This window comes from Drosophila subpulchrella, chromosome X (assembly GCF_014743375.2).
Source record: "Drosophila subpulchrella strain 33 F10 #4 breed RU33 chromosome X, RU_Dsub_v1.1 Primary Assembly, whole genome shotgun sequence".
NCBI lineage: Eukaryota > Metazoa > Arthropoda > Insecta > Diptera > Drosophilidae > Drosophila > Drosophila subpulchrella.
This window is the reverse complement of record NC_050613.1, coordinates 27,139,524-27,152,668: the sequence shown is the minus strand read 5'-3', so window position 1 is coordinate 27,152,668 and position 13,145 is coordinate 27,139,524. Positions and strand designations below refer to the sequence as shown.

The 13,145-nt window shown below is 38.6% G+C and overlaps 1 protein-coding gene across 4 annotated transcripts in view; it reads left to right on the top strand.

Moving 5' to 3' along the window:
* The window catches only part of LOC119557433 (innexin shaking-B), a 164,651-nt gene that overhangs the window by 11,762 nt on the left and 139,744 nt on the right, over positions 1–13,145 (top strand). The gene's annotated exons all lie outside the window — the stretch shown is intronic.

Below are 13,145 nucleotides of genomic sequence, written 5' to 3'. Positions count from 1 at the left end.
ACCAATTTTAGAGCTGAAAAAATTGAGGGAAAAATCATAAAAAAGGGGGGAACGAATCCTCTTCTTTGTGGCCATTCATCGGGATTCATTCATAGAGCAATCAGACGAAGGATGGCGCGGGACTTTGCACTAATCAAATCAAAGAGTTCGAAGGAGCTGGGAAAAACACTTCCGCAGAGGAAGGCAAACAAACAAATACGAGACAGGAAATGAGGAGCCACGGGAGGTTTTTCCTCAGTCGGCCAACCGAGGATGAAGTCTCCACCAAGAACGTATAAAAGTACTTGCTAAATAAATTTAAGAATTTAAAAAATTAAAAATTAAAAACATAGCAAGAATTTAGAATTTAAGAATTTCAAAATGCATTGGATTTTCCCATCGTTTTGCGGGCAATAAAAAAGTTCGTTTATAAAACAAACATTCCAGACATGCTTTTCCTTGCCTTGTCACTCGGCGGCTTGTAAGATTTTCCGACAGCTCCACGCCCACTTTTCCCACCTCCGACCCATCACATGTTTTTCACTTGTCTCGGGCGGCAATAAATACAATAAAAAATCCCTTCTCTCGAGCACAACACACATTTTGTTGGAGATTCGTAGCAAATTCCAGGAATGAAGTGGCCCCACCGATAAATTAAATAAGATTGGCTGATTTGTGAGTTTATGGATTTTATGGGCACTCAATTGCATTTCTTGGAAACAACTTTATTTCCCAACTTTATTTTGATAACTTCAGTATGTTTTTATTAGCAGCTGGAAATTATTAACGTGTGTGTTTTTGAACTTATCTTGCAAATTCCACTGTTTTTTAACATTATTTTTTAAATGTATGACTTAAATAAAATTAAAATTTCGCCTTTTTATATTTATGAAAACTCTATTAAAATATTTTTAGTAGCATAATAAGTTTAATAATTACTTAGTTCTACACTTAGTTCTGAAGAATTCGCCTTTATATAGAAAGATTATACGAAATTCGGCTTTGAAACTTGGGTTTCCCTTTGATTGCCCTCCAATTTGTCCACTGGGGGAGCACCTTTCAAAGTCTGCAGCATGTGTCCCATTTTTCCGGGGGGCGTGGCAGTGAGTGCTGATGGATTTTTAGTTGTTATGGTCTCCGAAGGGCGTTGCGCATACGCCCCATGGGATGCCACAACCCTTTTTAATGCGCTTCCATATTTCACGCCGCCCACACAATTTGTATTCATCAGCCGTAGATTTCTGGGCTACGATTTCTTCTGTAATTAATTTTAATGCAAACATTTTTGCGGCTTGAGGCGGCATTTCATTTGTTCCCGTTTACCGCTTGATGTTGCTAATTTTTATGAGCATAATGATTGATTGATTGATGGATGGCTGAGCGGCTGAACGGTGGAAGGGGTGGTGAATCCAAATGAATGCTGATGGTTCGGTTGAGTGAATTGCTTTTTGATAGATCACAAATATGTCAGCGGGGGTGAAAGGGGCCCGGTCGGTCCCAGTTCATTGTTCGTTGTTGTTGGGCGGACCAAATGGAAATCGAAATGGAAATTCAATGAAAAAAAATGGAAAAGACAAACGAAAATAAAAATGAAATTCGGTTTATGAAGCGCAAAAATGGAACAACGACAACTCAAATTGGATTAACCTCATTACCCAAACTAAGCCGACAAATGAATAAAAAATACGAATACCACAACTGCAGTGCTGGAAATATTATTAATATTTTCTACGAAGGAAGCACTAATCGATAGACGAAAAACTGGTATTATGGAAAATACAATTATACAAGAAAAAATACTTAATTAAATGTTGAAAAGAAATACAGGACATGTACTTACAATTAAAAGCATATCCAAAACCATTTTTTAATTCTTCATTTATGTTTACATAATGGCTTAAGAGAGGAATTATAATTTTTTTATAAATATGTTCTGCCCCTTTATTTAAAATAACGAAACATATTTTTTAAGCAGGCTTTAAAAATCTGCAGTTTTTTCTTTGAACCAGTTACGCGCTTTATATAAACAATTTCTCTTTGTCCCGATATCAGAACGATTTTGTTGAGCTTTTTTGGCATTGGCCAAACAAATTGTAAATTTAATTTGAGCCCCAAAAAGAGGAAGCCGGGCAGGGGCGTCGGCAGCACACACAAATAATTGCCATATGTAAAGGGGGTGGTTGCAATTTGGTCTGCACGGAATGCATTTGGTTTTGTATCTCGCATAAAGTTAAACTCTCGTTTTTTTGCCCCACCACGATCACAATAAATAAAACTCTTTTTCCAACGGCAGAGGCATGAATAAATTTCGCACAGCGAATGGCTGAATGGGTGGGAAAACTGAGACACATTTGACAAGTTCATAAATTATCGGGAATGGCGAAAAAATGTGTGTAACTTTTTTGATTGTTGGATATTTTTCATTGAAAGCCATTTGCCTCCCCCTTTACCCACTGCCTTTAAAATGTATTAAACACAATATAAAATGGCTGAGAACATTTCCATTTTAAATGGGGCGTGGCAGGCACTTGCAAGGCAGGAAATAAATAAAAGGAAAGTTTCGCTGGCGCAAAAATATAAAGAAGAGAATAAAAACTTGTGTACGGCGCATAAAAAGCCACAATAAAAATCCAACAAAGTGAGACACAGCCACCGAAACTATCGCCAAGTCTAGTTATCCAGTTCTCCAGAAAGTTGGTGGGAAAACCCCAGAAACATAGAGTACAAACAAAGCGGGAAGGAGGCGGGTTGGGGGAGGAGTTGTAAGTGGAAATAATGGCCAATGCGGCGTATGCGCGATTTAAATTTTTCACTTCCAGTCTGCCAATGCGAAAGGGCGAAAGAAAAGCAGGCTGAGCAGGGCTTTAAATTATACAAAAGATGTCTGGCAAGGGGAGGAAAAAACAGGCAATAGATTATAAAAAGATTCCATTGAAACAGCAGGAATTTGAAATGGGGAACGAAAGCATAAGGGAATCTATAAACCGTTTTATATAGCAAATAAATTGTGGAGACGTAAAATTCGGGTGAGACCAAAAACGAAGATTTCATATTCTGAATGTGAGATCACACTATTACCCATTTCATTAATCTTTAAACTTACTCACTTGGTAACTGATTTTTTTGAGAACAACTAATAACTGTATCTAATTATAATATATCTTATATTTTTTTGCTATTCCCTATCTATAAAGCTCCCCATATTCTGCTGTCATTTCTCACATACTTTCTCAACTCCTTCATCTTGTAAATCTTCTATCTTCCTCCTCAATTTTGTGCCCGCTCGACTTCTTCATTTATCAATCATTCGCCCCGTTGCACTTGGCTGACTTCATATGCAAATAGTTTGCCCTAAGTGAATATTTTCTAATGTGTTTTGCGTTTGCTTCGGGGCTGAGGGGCTGAGTAGGACCTGGTCAAAAGCCTTTCAAGTGAAATGCATTTGCCCTCGTTGGCCAGGCCGTCTCTTTTTTATTTCTCGAGCCCCAACCCCCACCTCAACATCAGCCCCAAAACCCAACACCATCCCATATATACCCATTTTTTGAGGGTCATTTTTCTTGGAGGCAAAGCAAACTTCTTGCGCCCTATTTTTGCTGCTGCTCCTTTATTATCTCATAGGGTAAAAAATGAATCGGGCCCACACATATATGAACATACATACTTATATATATATATATATATGGAAAGGAGGTTATATGTGTGGCATACAATGAATAATGGAGGCCGGGGGTCCTGAGTATGAGATGCCGTAGCTGAAGCGATGACAACTATAGAAAATATTATAAGGATATGCGACCATAAAGCAAAAGGAGACCAAGAACAACGACCAGCGACAACGAACGACGTCGGGGAAGACAAATAAAAGAGAAATCGTTTATTGCAAAAGAGCCCATAAATTGATTTTTTCAAATAAAAATAAAATATCGACACACGAACGGGGAACCACCACTGCCATCACCATCGCCCGAGAGTCAGACAGATAAAATAAGCCATCTACCATAAGGAGCTGGGTGGTGTTGGGCTGATGGCCTGATGGGCTGATGGGCTGTTGGGCGGCAAGGACTAAGTGAGATGCTGCCAAGATACACGACTCAATAGCCTGCTTGTGGTCCAAAAAGAAGCCGCCTCCAAGACGCCACCAAGAAAGAGAGAAAAAAACGTGGAGAAATGGCCAGAGGGAGATAGTTGGGGGGTAGGGATGCCTGATGGAGAAACATTGTCCTCGGCGTCTTTGTCGTCATCAGAGATCCGCCTACGTCCTTTTTGGCCAAGGTACACCATGACTCCCTGCCCGCCCATTTTCCCCCATTTAAGTTAAAAACTATTAGGAGGCACCCACAAAGCCGCCACCCACTGTCGTAGTAGATAAATTAGGTGAACCCACACATTCACCCCAAAATGAAAAAAAAAAGTAGAGTAAAATAGAAACGATGGAGTTTCCTCTGGTGAGGGTTGGATGAATTTTTATTAAAAACTATGACCGTCTCTTTAATAAAGATGTGAACGGCGCACAAACACATGGAAATACGAAAACCATCACAGGCCAGGGAACATAAATAAGGACACACACAGACGGCATTTATCTAGCCCAGAAAAAATGATACAAAAAATGGTTAAGGCAGTGGAGAGATGGTCGAAAAGGGCGGAAGATAGTTTTCCGGAGGGAGAGGGATGGTGGTTATATAAGACCGATATTTGATTCCATTTCAGCTCACTTCATTCAGCTAAAAAAATATGTCCTATCTTACTGCTGCCTCGTCATAGCTTAAATTAGATGGTAAAACCTCAGCTAATTTGAAATTGTAAACCGATGTTTTTATTACAGGTTATGTTAAGTGCGTTCTCTAACTTTAGAGACGCTGTTCCATGGCCCTCCAATCCCTGAGTCCCTGCCATAATCCCCCTGGAGATGAAAAAACCCACTGTGTTTGAGTGCCTTTGGTTTCTCCGCCCATAGCTCGCAACATAAATCAATTTGGCCATTTATTTAGCAGCAGGCAGCAGGCGACATTTGCATTTGCTTATTAAAAGCGAGGCGAGAGACAAAGAAGATGGAACGAGAAGGAGTTGTCGTGACAAATATATTTCACAATTTTAATTGGCCAAACAAACTTGAAGTTTTGAAGTTGGAACCGAGCTGAAGTTGAGGCTAAAAACTTGATTCCTTTCTTCATTCGCTGCAGTTTCTGTTTTTGCCGTTGCCGTTTCCATTTCTTATTCTTATGCTGTCGCATCTTCATTGTATTCAAATACCCTATTGTTTTGCAGGCATGCCAATTATGAAGTGCGGCTTAGAATTGGTTGACTGATTCCTGGAGTTTTATTACCAATATGTATGTAAACAAAATTCAGTGCTTTAAAATGGTTCTAAATTGATTTTTAAAACAATTGGCGCCCAACGTGTGGCTTGTTTCCGTTAAACTAAAATGGCGCCCAACGTGGGGCTTGTTTCTTGATTTGGGGTGCATTTTTATACAATCTTCTGCCCGAGCGTTGATGCTCTAATTATTAAGCCAAATATAATTCACTTTTATTAACTTCAAGATATACCTATTGACCACTATCAAGTGCATTTGTAAGTTGCTAGACAGCTAAACTTTATCCCGTTTTGTTAGCTGGCTGGCAACGGAAAAGTTTTCAATCCAAGAAGGCAGGTTGGCTAAATTAAAAAGAGTGCGTGGCAGGAGCGGGATGGAGATTCATGGGCGGCAGTTCCAGCTTGGCCATAAACTTTATTGCCGGAGCAGAAACGGGCGCATCTGCCGGAGATTCGCCTCGGTGTTCGGTATTCGGTGTTGTTGGAGTTTCAAGAACGAAGAGTCTGGGGCAATCATACATTCATATCCTCATGTTTATTTAACGATGCTTTTTACGCTGCACACACAGCGCGAAATGCAAAAAGGATTAAAAGTCAGCCCATTCAGCCCTCATCTCGGGATCCTTCAAGTGGCGTGAAATTTGGCACTTTGAGTGGCGTTTCTCGGTCTTTACGAAACTTTTAACTAAGCTGAAAGCACTTTTGTGTGTGAGCGTGCTAAAATATTAAAAAACATCTTTTACTATAAAGGCTCATCAAATGTCAAAGTTGTTATCCACTCGTCAGGAATCTTTTACTCGAGGAAACCGTAGTAACTCACCAGTCGATTTGCAGCCTTTGATTTAGTTGCCATGCATTTCATTTGATGTGAAAAGTATTTCATACATTTTTTCTATACATAAATTTTAAGCTCTGTGGAATTCCAGGGGGCAACATCAAAGCTTTACATCCTCCCAAAGCGATAAGCATTTGCCTTTAAATGTATCATTTCATGGTTATGAATCCATGGAATATACTTTTGATTGGTATGGCTTAATGTTTAGGTTTCTGGTGATTCTAGACTAAAATAAAGTACAATAAGTCTAATATTAATAATTGAAAAGAAAACTTATAATTTCTCATCTTCAATTTATTTTCTTCTTTAATATTCCTTACCTATTGAATCAATCCCTGATAACATTTTTTTTTCTCTGCATATTATATTTATCCTTTTACATTTATCACATCTATACTTTTTAATTTTTTTATTTGCACTTTGCCCTGTTTTTTTTTGCATGTTTTTCTGCTTTTTGCATTGGCCAATTACGTGGGACAAAAGCAAACGGAACGAATGCCAATTGGTTGCCAGATAAAGAATGCAGCTGCAGACTGGGATTCAGATTCAGATACAGATACAGGTAGAGATTCAGATCGGCAGTGCTGGAGAAACGGCAACGAATGCCAGGAGATGTACACTTTTTAATATCACAAATGGAAGGAATTATTATTGAAATATTTACAGGGCACAAATACAATTGAAACGCCGGCAACTGGAGTGGGCCTCCTTGGTGTCCTTTGGCTCCTGTTTCAGTTTCTGTTTCCACTTTCCAGTTTCCGGTTCTGTTTCAGTTTCAGTTCCTGCTCCAGACCGGGATGACATAATTTATGGCAGCTAGTGGAGTGGAGACAAGTGTCCTCCAGCGGTCTCGGTCTCCCCCTGGGCAATTAAAACGCCAAACTAATTAGATGAATTCTGTGTGATTTCCGTATAATTAAATTGCCCATTTGAGTGGAGTCGAGTGGAGTGAAGCGCTTCCATTCAGCGGAAAGATACTTGATTTCTAAAAAAAAGTAACCATCTTTAATTTGGAGGGTTGGTGCAAAACCATTGGGTAGAAGGGAGAAAATACTGTGAACTCGTGTTGTAAAATTATTTTTCATTAATTCTTTTTGCAACCAGAAATAACAAAATGTTTGGCCTAACTTTGAGGTAAGAAGTCCTAAGAGTTGAATAAAATAAAAAAACAATATATTTGTACAGAAAGTTAACATTAAATAAAACAAAACGTATTATTCGTCCAAAAAATTATGGTCCTTATTTTTAAGCAAAAAAATTATTAGTATTTTGGTCGACAAATTACGAAATGAGGTCAGAATAAGGAATGACATATCTCGTTGAGCTCGTAATTAAATTCCAAATCGATTGGCACTCCAATCTAAAAAATTTAATTTTTGAAAATTTTTCAAAAAATGCGAAAATGGGTCAAAAAATAAATTTCCCGGTCGGTGATATGGATCGATAGCTTTGGTCGTTAGCTGCTCATAACAGTTGGTCTTTTTGTTGTTCGCCCCGATTTGACTAAATTACGATATAAAAACGGCCTAAAAATAACGTGTTTTTCGTCAAAAAATAATACTCCCTATTTTTGCCCAAAAAAAAGCAGTATTTTGGTTGACAAATTGCGTAATGAAGTCAGATTAAGGAATGTGATACCTCGTTGAGCTTGTAATTAATTCCCCAATCGATTGGCATTTAAATCTAAAAACTTTAATTTTTGATAAATTTTCGCAAAAATAGGCGATGTAACCCCTTATACAAAATGCAAAAAATCGTCAATAAATAAATTTCCCGAAAAGTGATGGGGATCGATAGCCTTGGTTGTTAGCTGCTCATAACAGTCGGTCTTTTTGTTATGCGCCTCCATTTGACTAAATTACGACTTAAAAACTGCTTAAAAATAACGTGTTTTTCGTCAAAAAATAATACACCCTATTTTTGAGGAAAAAAAAACAGTATTTTGGAGGACAAATTTCGAAATGAGGTCAGAATATGGAATGTGATACCTCGTTAAGCTCGTAATTAAATTCCCAATCGATTGGCAATTAAATCAGAAAACTTTAATTTTTGAACATTTTTCGCAAAAAATCATGATTAATAATAATGCGAAAATTGATCAAAAAATCAACTTGCAGAAAAGTGATTGGGTTCGTTAGCTTGGGATGTAGGCTGTCCAGGACAGTCATTCTTTAAGCAGTACCCCTTGATTTTGCTTAGTTTCGATTGAAAAAGCGCTAAGAATTAAGGGTTTTTTACTAACATAAAAAAATACTTATTTTCTACCCAAAAAATCAGTGCCCTGGTAAGTTTGTCAAGGAGACTTTATAAACTGTAAACTATGTAAGGATATTTTGGCTTATTGTTAAGCAGAATACTCTGCCGTGTGATATCTCTTTTATGTCTCTCAGTGTGTGAAGATGTTTTACAACATTTATAACATGCTAACTATACACAACACACGGCTGGGACTTTCAGCTGCCACCCACTCGACGCTTAAGTTTACGGTACTTAACGTAATTTCCTTCTGCTGGCAACTTTTCCACCCACTTTTCGGGGGTTTTTATTTTTTTTTTCGTGGGTAGGTTGCCGGGTGGGTGGCTCGGCTCATGTTGATGGAGCCTCTAGTTGAGCCAAAGATAAATAAGCAAATAGGCAAATAAATCTTCATTTCAACTTCTTGTGAGGCTTTCTTAACTTTTTCTCAGCTGTTCAGTGATGCCACACCGCCTCCTGCCTTTTAAGTTTTTCAGTTTTTGCGTTTCCTTTTTTGTTTTTTTTTTATCTTTTTGTTCTTTTCTCTGAGCTCTGGAGCTCCTTGTGCTCTTCTTAGCCAATTCAAAAATTTCCAACTTACGCTAGTAAATTGTTCGGGTAACATGCACTTAAGTATGCCACACCGCACTCCCACCAGCGCCGGAAAATCCCCCGTCGAATTTTCCTGCTCTTATTTTCGGTACCCGCAGCTTGAACATGTGTACCATGCACACGCCTCTGTTTCTGTGTCTTTGGGCCCTGTTCTCTTTGCTCTTGCCATTAAAAGTTGAGCCCTGCAGGGCGAAAGTTTCCCCGAAAACGCTTAGCCTGCTAACCAGTCAGCCAGCCGCCCAGCCGCCCAGCCGCCCAGCCGCCCAGCCGCCCAGCCGCCCAGCCACCCACTTTTCCAGCTTTTCCTTTTTCGGTTTTTCATTGTTCAAGTATTTTTGGTATTTTACTTTGGTATTTCATTTGCGTTTTCTTCCGTCTTTATTTGTTCTTACCATTCCCGTTGTCAAGTGCAACATTTTGGGGCTGCAATTGGGGAAATTTTCCCAGCGCTGGAAAAGGGGGGAAGGAAAATGGGACCGTGAGTGATATGTAGGTGACAGGGCAAAAAATAGAACGAAAACTTTGCCGGCCGTAAGTTAAGTGTCAGGCATCGGGGACTAATTAACATATCGAGTAGCACAATTAGGTCAGCATTGAGATGGCTAAATTATTTATCTGCGAGTAAAAAGCTGAGAAATGAATTATCAAAAAGGGGAATTGGGTTGCAGATTAGGATTAAAACTGCTACAGAGAGAGATTCTTCTTAAATAAATATCTGTATTTTTTGTAAGGAAAATTGGGTTAGAGATTGAAATTAAAAGAACAAATAATAAAAAAATATAATAAAACTATTTTAATATTTTTTGGTTAAATACCTTAGAATTTCATTTTATTTCAGAGATTTTCTAGTAAGTAGATTCTCCTTCTTTGGGGAATACAGGGATTTTCTCCATTTCTTCAGCATCTGAGCTGCATTGATTTAAATTTATTATGCCCAACGTCAGCAGCGTGGCAAAATTTTGATTACAAACATAAAAGTTTATTTGTTTCGCTCAGTTCTCAGTTCTTTTTTCGTCGGTTTGCCAGTTTGTTTGTTTGCCGTTGTTACCAGCTTCAAAATGAAGGCAGCTTCTGGTCCTCACCTTGCCTTAACACTAATTTCATTTTGCAGGTGAGCCTGCTCAACTATTCAGAGAAAGGGAGTCGCAATACGGAGCATTTCCGCCTTATAAATTCCCTTTAGTACAAAATTGAAAGAGGTATTCATTTTTCATGGTCAATCGAAAAAAAATATTTCTGGAATACGGAATATATTTAGAGAATATTAAAATGAACGTTTTTGTAAATTAAAGATAAGATAAGATAAGTTAGTCCTCCCTAAAGAGTTTTAAAAATGGTTGGTGCGGATAAAAAATATTGTAATTGCTTTGCTTGGATTCAAATTATTTCTGTTACATTTATAACTTCTTCCGCAGATATATATATTTTGTAATATCTCAAAAATAAAGGGGTATCAAACAGTCTGCCCAATTTCCTGCTCCTCTGTCCCGTTTTTCGTCATAATCCGTCTGTCTGCTCTCCTAGGCTGAGTCATTCATTCACTCACTCAGCCATTCATTCAGTCATTCATTCGTACACTTCCTGCATACCTTTGCATATTTTTGCAATTCAGCGGAAAGTTCACTTCGCTCTCGTGCTCCTCTCGCCACTTCCTCTCGCTTTTCCACTTTTCCGCTTTTCCGCCACCGCCACCGCCGTCGCCGTCGCTTTTCTTCTCGAGCTTTGTGTCCTCGGCTTATGTCAGTAAACTGTAAATATTTAATTAATTTGCATGGATATTTTTTATGCCAGCTAAGTTGAGTTTATTAGTCGCGCTGAGATGACGGTGACTCTGTCTGTGTGTGTGCTTTGCCCCCGCTTTTCCGCTTTCCCGCTTTTCCCGCCGCTCTCCTCGCTTTGGTTTTTCTCGCTCTGTGGCTCTGCATAATTTACCAAGCTCTTTAAATGCTTACACGTGTGTTTGTGTGCCAGTTTTCCGTTTGCTTTTCCGCTTTCCTCTCCCCCAGTCAAAAGAAAAAACAAAAAACCTGTGACTCGGAAAATGACCACAGCTGTAGAACATATTCCGTCCCCATTTCCTTGAGCTTGCGACAAAAGTTGACCAATCTTTGGCCGCATTACTTGGTGAAAAAATTAAAGTTCTGTATTTATTTATAAAAAGTATGTGTAATTAAAGTACATGATGTAAATTAATATTTCTAAAAATAATATTAAGGTATACATTATATATAAATTTCTTTTATCTTTGAAATGATATGATTATTATGATATTCAGATAATGGTTTTTATTTTCTGGTATAAACTCTAAGGTATTTTGACATTAGTTGTAGCATATTTCGTGTTCAAATTTTATAAATCGCAAAAATGTGTTCTCAAAAAAGGTCACATGCTGCCCCCAACTTCTTGTCACCCCATCGCCCTTTTTATCCACCTGCAACCCCCCTTTTCCATTTCCCATTTTCCGCTTTCCACCACTCGTGTGCGTTTGTCCGTGTTCATTATTGCGGTTAATCTGTTTGTTCTGCTCCGCCTGTTGTTTGGGCTTCACTGACAAAGTTTGCCCAAAAAAAATAATAATAAAAAACGTACTCCAAAAAATTCCCCATTTTTCCTGTCTTTTTATTCGAGGTGAAGGTGTTTCTTTTTCCTTTTTTAATAAGCTTTACTGGATGGTCAGGTGCAAAAAAAAAATTAAGCGAAAGTGTTGGTCATTGGACAAGGGGATGATGGGAAAATTGTCGGGCCGGGGGTGGTGGATTTTCCGGGGCAATCATCTTCCTGGCACGTTGTTGACATCAAAATAATGATTTTGGTGCGGGAAAAGGGGGGTGTTGGAAAAAGTCCCCAAAAATGAAAGGCGTTATGCGGCAGCAATGCAAACATATGCTCGGGAAACCACCAGAAACATACACCGTGGGGAGAAAGTGCACTTAAAAAAATTTAATTAATAAATATAGAATATATTTTGAGGAATATTATAAGGGAACAATATCATTTTCATTTTATTTCATTTACTTAATTATATCCTAACGCTACAAGTGAGGACTTATATTTTTTGCGTTAGTCACAAAGTATCTAAGAGATACTTTCCTTTTTAACATAATTAAAATGACTTATGTTCCATTTCCTATGCAAAAAATATGATTACTTATGATATTTTGAGAACTTCAAAAATATCTCAATGTATTTAAAGACCTTTGTGGAAAGAGATGGCTGTACAAAGAAAGAAAGAGCACACATAAAACCCGCCAGCCCTTCTGTTGTTCGCCTTCTTCTTCAACCACATCAGCATCGTCTTTATCATTTTCTCCCTAATCATCATCATAATCATGATCTTGTTGTTGTTAATTACAAAAAAATGCAAAAGCACGAAAATGCCGCTGTTTACCAAATTAAATGCTACTAATTGGACGAGTTTAGCGTCGCTCAAGTGTGTGCTTTGCCCCGCCCACTTTTCCACCGCTTGTCATCATTTTCCACCCACGACCATGCCCACAGCCGCCCCTTTTCGGCGGTTATGGCTTTTGACGGCGGCCCATAGGAATTTTTAATGAAAGAAGTTATTAGTATGTATCAGAAGCATCGTTAGCAGCCCAAAATGAAAGTTGAATGATGTAGCCGGGGGATGTACATATATGTACAATGTACATGTGTACTTGCACATGGATGGTGGGCCGACGTGGGTTAATCGTACACAGGTAAAAATTCTGGAACATTTCCACCGAAAAATTCAACACCAACTTGGGTACTAGGAAAAGTTAAAACCCCCGGCTCAAAGGTAAAATATTTAAATCGCTCTTAAGCTGATTTTAAGCTTCCGCTCCTCAGTTGCTCTAATTTTCTAAAAGGTTCTCTAATCTCAGCTGTCCCTTGAGTTTTTGGCAATATAAAAATCCACCTTAAGTGCGGGTCAATGCTTTTACTCTGCTGCTTTCAGCCATTTTATTTATTTATATTACTTTTTATTCTACACATTCATTTATTTCATGGGCGCTGCAGCAGCTGCAACCAGCAATGACACATTCAAAAAGGAAACAAAATCAAATGCAGTCCACGGGGCGTATGAGTAACGTCAGATGAGTCGCTCCACATTCCACTTCCCTTCCCCACTTTCTCCTCGCCACTTTCTTCCACTTTTTGTGCCCACTCCACCCGCCTTATGTG